Here is a 6,908-nt window from a genome sequence, read left to right on the forward strand (position 1 = left end):
CAGGTCAATTCTGAGTTCTTTGGCAGATCCTAGGTAGAGGCTGTGTTATTCTGAGCTGACTATAGGGCCACCTCATTTATCTCATCATCTCACATACACTCCTTTATAAATACTTAAACATATCCACAGGTAAATTTATTGTATTATGTATTATATTATACATTACCGTTTCTAGATCATCAGCTGATCACAGTTTAAGTTTATGTTCAACTGTCTTCCAAATAGGGACTAACTAACATGGTTAGAGGCTGTGGTGATATTTTATTTGTGCTGAAATGTGGCAGTATTTTATTTGTGCTTTAATAAAGCTTGCCTGGAGATCAGGGGAAAAGGCCAGCCATTTTACGTAAACAAGAAGTCAGGCAGTACAAGCCCTTAATCCGATCACGTTTTAGGCTGGGTCTCTGTGTGTTCAAGGCCATACTAGGGAACAGAGCCAAGCATGGTAACACACGCCTTTAATCCCAGTACCAACCATAAAGACCTAGAAGTCTGTACAGACAGTGACAAGGAAGTGAGATAGCTGGGCTAAGAGTCAATGAGAGGGCAGAAAAGCAAGGCATATAAAGGCGGGGGTAAGACAGGAAGTCACTTGCATTTGGAGGCTGCAGAATTAGTGAGGTAAGGTTGGATGGTGGCTTTTCCTATTTCCCTGATCTCTAAGGCTTTCACTCCTATATTTGGTTGCGTGTTTTTTTTTTTATTCAATAACACCATTTAGAAATTGATCTACAAGAGGATAAGTGTGTTTTTGTGCTTGATTAACAAGTTTACATAGTTTACACAAATATCTTCTTTAACTTCAAAAAAAAAAATCTCCAAATTGAAGAAACTCCAGAGAGAGCTGGAGATCGTCACCTTTGCATTCTCCCTGTCAGTTGTCAGTACCTGTTCCTTTGAAGTCGTTCTCTCTAATTTCCACATGCATTTATATAACTTTTCAATAAATGTGTATTTCAATAAACTATAAACATTATTGATGTACTAAATGTTTCTGAAACTGAATTTTTCCTTAAATTTTGTATGGTCAGACATATTATACTTAAGTGTCCCTGTTAAATTTCATAGGAATAAACCATTTATCAGGTGGATGAATCTCTCACTTCCCTGTTATGAAGAAACTGAAGAAATTGTTTCTTCTGTGTACTATTTCTACCATTTCTATTTTTCTGCTAATATAGCAATGCCATCATAAATACCCATTCACTAATTTTCTTGTACACAAAAGTGTTTAATTTTGGTAGATTTCAGAAGCACTGTGTTTCGGTTTACTCAGAATTCCAAATTATTCTTTAGAGTGAATTGATTAACTACACACAAAATAAGAATACCCAAGAGGCCTGGTTCCATAGATTTCTGTTGTCTGTTCATTAATATTTCAATTATGTTATTCTCTAATTTTTGATATTTTATTTTAAAAATTACAATTATTTAAGGGTGGTTGTGCCACAATGTCCTGAGATAAAAACCATTCATCATGGAGAGAAGCTCAAGGAATAGTATGTTCTAAAGAGAGGTAAAGCGCTCTGTCCTGCAAAGAAGCTACATAGGAAGAAAACAAACAAACAGAAACAACAACAGAAAACAACTTAAAGATTTCAGGAAGTTCCTGAAACTGATTGGATTAAGGTAACTAACTCCTCCTTCTCCAAGCATATATAAACAGCAAGAACTTCTGAGAGACTCTCAGGCAAGCTGAGATGCCTCATAGAGGTCCATACTACTTGAGCTGTTCTAAAAAAATATTCTCCAACCTGTGGAGCTACATGCAAGTTATGAAAATAGCCCCAGGTTCATAGCTTTTGTGTGGGCCATCACCCACGCTGAGGTGAGCTTTTCCAAATGCAGCTGTCTTTGGGTCATTTCTGCTCCTATAAGAAGTTGCCGCTTACCCTTTCTTCTGTAAGTAACCCCTGCAGCTCTCACTGGTTCACCAAGATGGACTTTGTGGATAGCCTTGCTTTGGTCTATGTTTAGTTCCCTATATGGAGTGAGTCGACATTTCTTCATAGCTCTCAAGGAACAGAGAAGTTATTTAACAATAAAATCATGAGGTGAATAATGAAAGTTTTGAGGTAAGGAATGAATGTTTGATAATTTTTAAAAGATTGATTAGTTTTCTTTTAGTTTGTGACAAAAAAAATCTAAAAGATGACAAGAAATAAAACCATGTCTCATTTTTACATTAAATAAAGAAAATATTTTTATTATTTATTTATTTTATATCCCACTGGTTTCCCCTCCCTCCTATCCTCCTAGTCCCTCCCCCACCCCCCATCTGCCACCACCCCCAAAACCTCTTTTCCTCCATTTCTATTCAGAAAAGGGTGGGCCTCCCATTGGTAGCAACAAAACATGGCATATCAAGTTGCAGTAAGACTAAGCACCTCCCCTTGTATTAAAACTGGGCAAAGCAATCCAATATGAGGATTAGGGTCCCAAAATCCAGCAAAAGAGTCAAAGACAGTCCTGCTCCAATCATGTTTGGTCCTATCCTAGGTCTCTGGGTCGTTCAGCCTGTGGGTCCTGGTGCTCCAGTCAGTGTCAGGAGATAGCATGGGTCTCAGCCTAAACAGTCATTGGTTGGCCACTCCCGCAGTCTCTGGGTCACCCTTATCTCAGCACATCCTACAGGCAGGATAGACTGTAGGTCAAAGGTTATATGGCTGAGTTGGTGTCCCAACCCCTCCACTGGAAAGTCTTGCCTAATCACAGGAGATGGCCAGTTCAGACTAATCTTCCCCTCTTGCTTGGAGTCTTAAATGTGGCCATCCTTGTAGATTCCTGGGAATTTCCCTTGGACCAGGTTTCAACCTCACCCTGAAACCCCCCACTTCCAGTCATCTCTTTCAGTATCTTCTCCCTCTATCCCTCCCCCATCCACCCCCCAGTACATGCACAAAATCACTTCAATTTTCCCTTCCCAGGGAGATCTGAGTGCTTCCCTTGGGCCCTTCTTGCTACCTAGCGTCTCTGGAATACTCCATTGAGTAAATTTACCACATTTTCTTTATTCATTTTTCCATTGAGGAGTATCTAAGTTGTTTCCAGGTTCTGGCTATTATGAATAAAGCTGAAATGAACATAGTTGAGCTAGTGTCCTTGTGGTATGATGGAGCATTCTTTGGGTGTATGCCCAAGAGTGGTATAGCTGGGTCTTGAGGTAGATTGATTTTTGAACAAAGATTTTTTTAATAATAAAAAATAGACTATCATTATAAACACTTATTTCTCATCAGATATTAAATACAAATACTAGATAAACATTGAGTACATCATATTTAATATTTTGGGAAAATGATGTTTTACTTGTGTGTATGTGACAAAGATGGTCTTTCCTCAGTCGCAGACTATTTTAACGAGTTTTAAATTTTGTAATTTTTTCCCACTGAGTTCTTTTTTCAAATCAATATGTATTTTGCCAGATGAACTGTAAACACATAAAACATTAATATAATTTCTAGTTAGGAAATATTTATATGATTGAGAGTTTGAGTCAACTTTGTTAGATATTTTCTATTTCTTTTCCTTTTTGTTTCACTTTCAGTTTTTGTCATATTTGTTTTGATATTTTACTTGTCTCTCTTACTTTTTTTTTCTTAGTTTCCTTGAAATTTATTTAATTTGGAGTTGGGAATCTCTTTTTTTTTCAATGAATTTATAATTGTTATCACTACTCTAATCAAGTCCACATGAGATATGTTTTATTTTGTCTTTAATCTGCTAGGTACATAGGCCATTTTTAAGAAGTCAATTCTCAAATTGGATTTACATCTTTGAAATAATGCGGTTTCCTCGACATTTCTAACCTTATTTCTGTTAATTCTTTATTGCTGTTGCCATAACATTTAAAGCAATGGCATAATAACACTATTAGCTTACTGGCTTACCACTTGGATTATTGCTGCCTTTAAGATTATTGCTGAGTTTTAGAATATTGTCTGTTCTAGTAACAGCCATTTTTGAGATAATTATTGATTGAGATAACAATTGATTGTGAAATAGAAATATCTAGAGCTACTAACTTACAAAGACATTTAGGCAAACATTAAGGTAGCCAGCAAAGTAATAAAATAACTAAGCCTGACATAGAAATGCCTTTTTAAGTCAATGTTTGATTAATAGATGAAAAATTACTATGTGGATTTTCTGATAGTGAAAGACAGCTCTGGCTTCCAGGATAGCCACTGGCTAACAGGAGCTCACAAGTAAGCAGTGACACACAAGTAATCCTGATGTGGCAGAGTATGACAATTAATTAAATTTTTGTTTCAAAGAGAAGTAACCCAAAGATTTGTGATAGTATGAGTGACAGAACATAGTCCGTGGGCAACTTCTTAGATCAGCTAGCTTTCAATTCGCAGGTTTTAGGGGTTTTGTTGTTCTTGTTTTCTACCTGTTCTTCACAGTGGATGTCCTATAACAACTACTGGTTAACCTAGAGAGAAAAAATGATGGCAATATCCACTTTTATACTCAAATTACAAAATTAAGGGCGGGGATTCTGATCCAACCACAAGATAATTTTGTAGAAAGTTATATCACTGTGGCACACATGAACCACAGAACTTGTACTTACTTGTACAAGACCAAAAAGATGATGAAGAGAGGAAAGATGACCTAACTGAGGAATGATTGGCAGTTGATCAGGGATGAAGGAGGAGGAGACACTTTATTTTATTGGGAGGGGTAGACATTGGTTGATTGCCAAGGCCACAACAGATGAACCCCACACTCAGGAACACAATGGTTAGCACTAATTAGTTGCAGTGGGTTGTGGAAAGGCAATTTAAAAATAGCACATAATGCTGGGAGGAAGATATGTTTGAGGATTTGGGAGTGTTTGAAAGGAGAAAGTCTGAGTTATAGTGGATCTGATCCAGATACATTTTATACATGTGTAACATTTTCAAAGAATGAAAGTTCATTAAAATCTGTATATTTTCTTTTTAGTATTGTCTTTTAAACTTTCACGTTCTTCATTTGGTCTGCTCAAGTTAGATAGGCTACTTTGCCCTCAAACTTACCACCAACATTTTGTGTGCCTTTTCCCGCGAGGCATGATCCATTCATTACTCAGCCAAATAGATAATTTAATGACTTTTTCCCTTAATGATAATGGCAGTTTAAAAACACTACTATATGAGAAGCTTACAGATTTGCCTCCTCTGGTTCTGATGGTCATTGCATTGAATGCAATGAACAGATGGTGAGTGGAGACTTGTAAGCTATTTCACACTGACATTGTGCTTTTTTTTTTGGCTTACCTCAATCTCAAATATCACTTAACCTTATGTTTTTTCTAAATGATACATATTGCCAAACACTCCATTAGCTAAATTCCACCAGCTTTTAAAAATCTTATCAACAAAATGTAAGTAATCAAGAACAAAATGTTAAAAGCATAAGTATCATATAAATTCACAGTAATCATGGGCCAAAATTGCTTAACTCATCAACAATGGGACGAAAAGCGAAAAGGGAAAGAGCACAGAAAACTAAGCAAAAGAAAACAAGTATATGAAGTAGCAAGGTAAGATTGGGGGTATGTGGTCTTGTTATTAAAAAATAAAATAAAATCATTATCTCTATAGTTTTATTCTTCATAAAGAAATGAATCAATTGCATTGCTATTATACAAAAATTCCTTTGCTTCAGTTTATTTCAAACTTTGTAAAATCTAGTTCCAAATCATAAGAAAATAGAAAATGAAATGAGTCTTCTTCTGTTGGGTACTTATTGAAGAGGGCTCTGTTTCTCCAAGACACTAACAGTTTTGCTATGATTTGTGCCTTACGTTGAACATATTAATTTCATTAGCATTAAACTTATTTTTCACCTTATATTCAGTAAGTGGTATTAACAAAAAAAATCCATGATTCACCAAGAATCTCCTCCAAATAATCCTGAAAAGTAAATCCCAAGATAACAGTTTAATTTTCTTTAAAATACATTTTTTAAGCTTTATGCCACTAAGACCCAGACATGTAAGAGATAGGTGAATGGGCACAATTCCAGTATGTATATAATACATATGCACATATGTACGTACACGGACATATTTGTTCTTATACATGCAAGCTATCACATCCCAAGATGTACCTAACTTTCCGCTTCTACATGACACATCTTAATCTAGGCAAATAAATAATGAAACTGAAAGTGAGATTCATAGTCTATAAATATTTATTTGATGGCCTAAGATAAATATTTATGATATGTACAGAGGAATCTCAATTACTTTCAATTTTTATCCTTAGAAGAATTTTTTAAAATGTGATAATTATATTTGATCCACATTTTTAGAATGTATGTCCAGCTAGTGTGTTTCTGCATTCTGATTTTATTTTAATTCTTCTGCATTTGTGTTTAAATCAGAAATTCACAGATTTTTTTTAATATTTCTGGAGTACTATCCCCACCTTAGTTTTCTCACATTGTTTGGGATTATGTTCAGTCTTCCTGTGACTGTTCGAATATACATGCTCTTCCACAATGCTGTGGATTTATTAGTTATGAATGACACTTCACTTACGGGTCACTGGCATGATTTGGTTCATTTGTTTTCCTTGACAGCTTCAACTGAAATTTGTATTATTTGAAAAGGGAACACAAGTTTCTGTAGCCACACCAACATGGCTGCCACTTCTCAGACATTACTAGGAGACACAATCTCATAGCAAATGCCCCATTTCTCTAGCTCTTACAACCTTCCCATCAATAATCTTTCCTCAGCAATAATCCCCAAGCCTTGGCTGAGGAAGTTATGTTGTAACAGTTAGGACTGAGTTCCATAACTCTGAACTTGATCAGTTATAAATTATGGATAAATCCAGAATGCTATCATTCTGCCATATTGGCTTCAGGTCTTTTCTTTGTAAATAAGGCAGATTATACAATTGAATGAC

Source organism: Peromyscus californicus, unplaced genomic scaffold (genome assembly GCF_007827085.1).
Source record: "Peromyscus californicus insignis strain IS unplaced genomic scaffold, ASM782708v3 Scaffold_17__1_contigs__length_78620276, whole genome shotgun sequence".
NCBI lineage: Eukaryota > Metazoa > Chordata > Mammalia > Rodentia > Cricetidae > Peromyscus > Peromyscus californicus.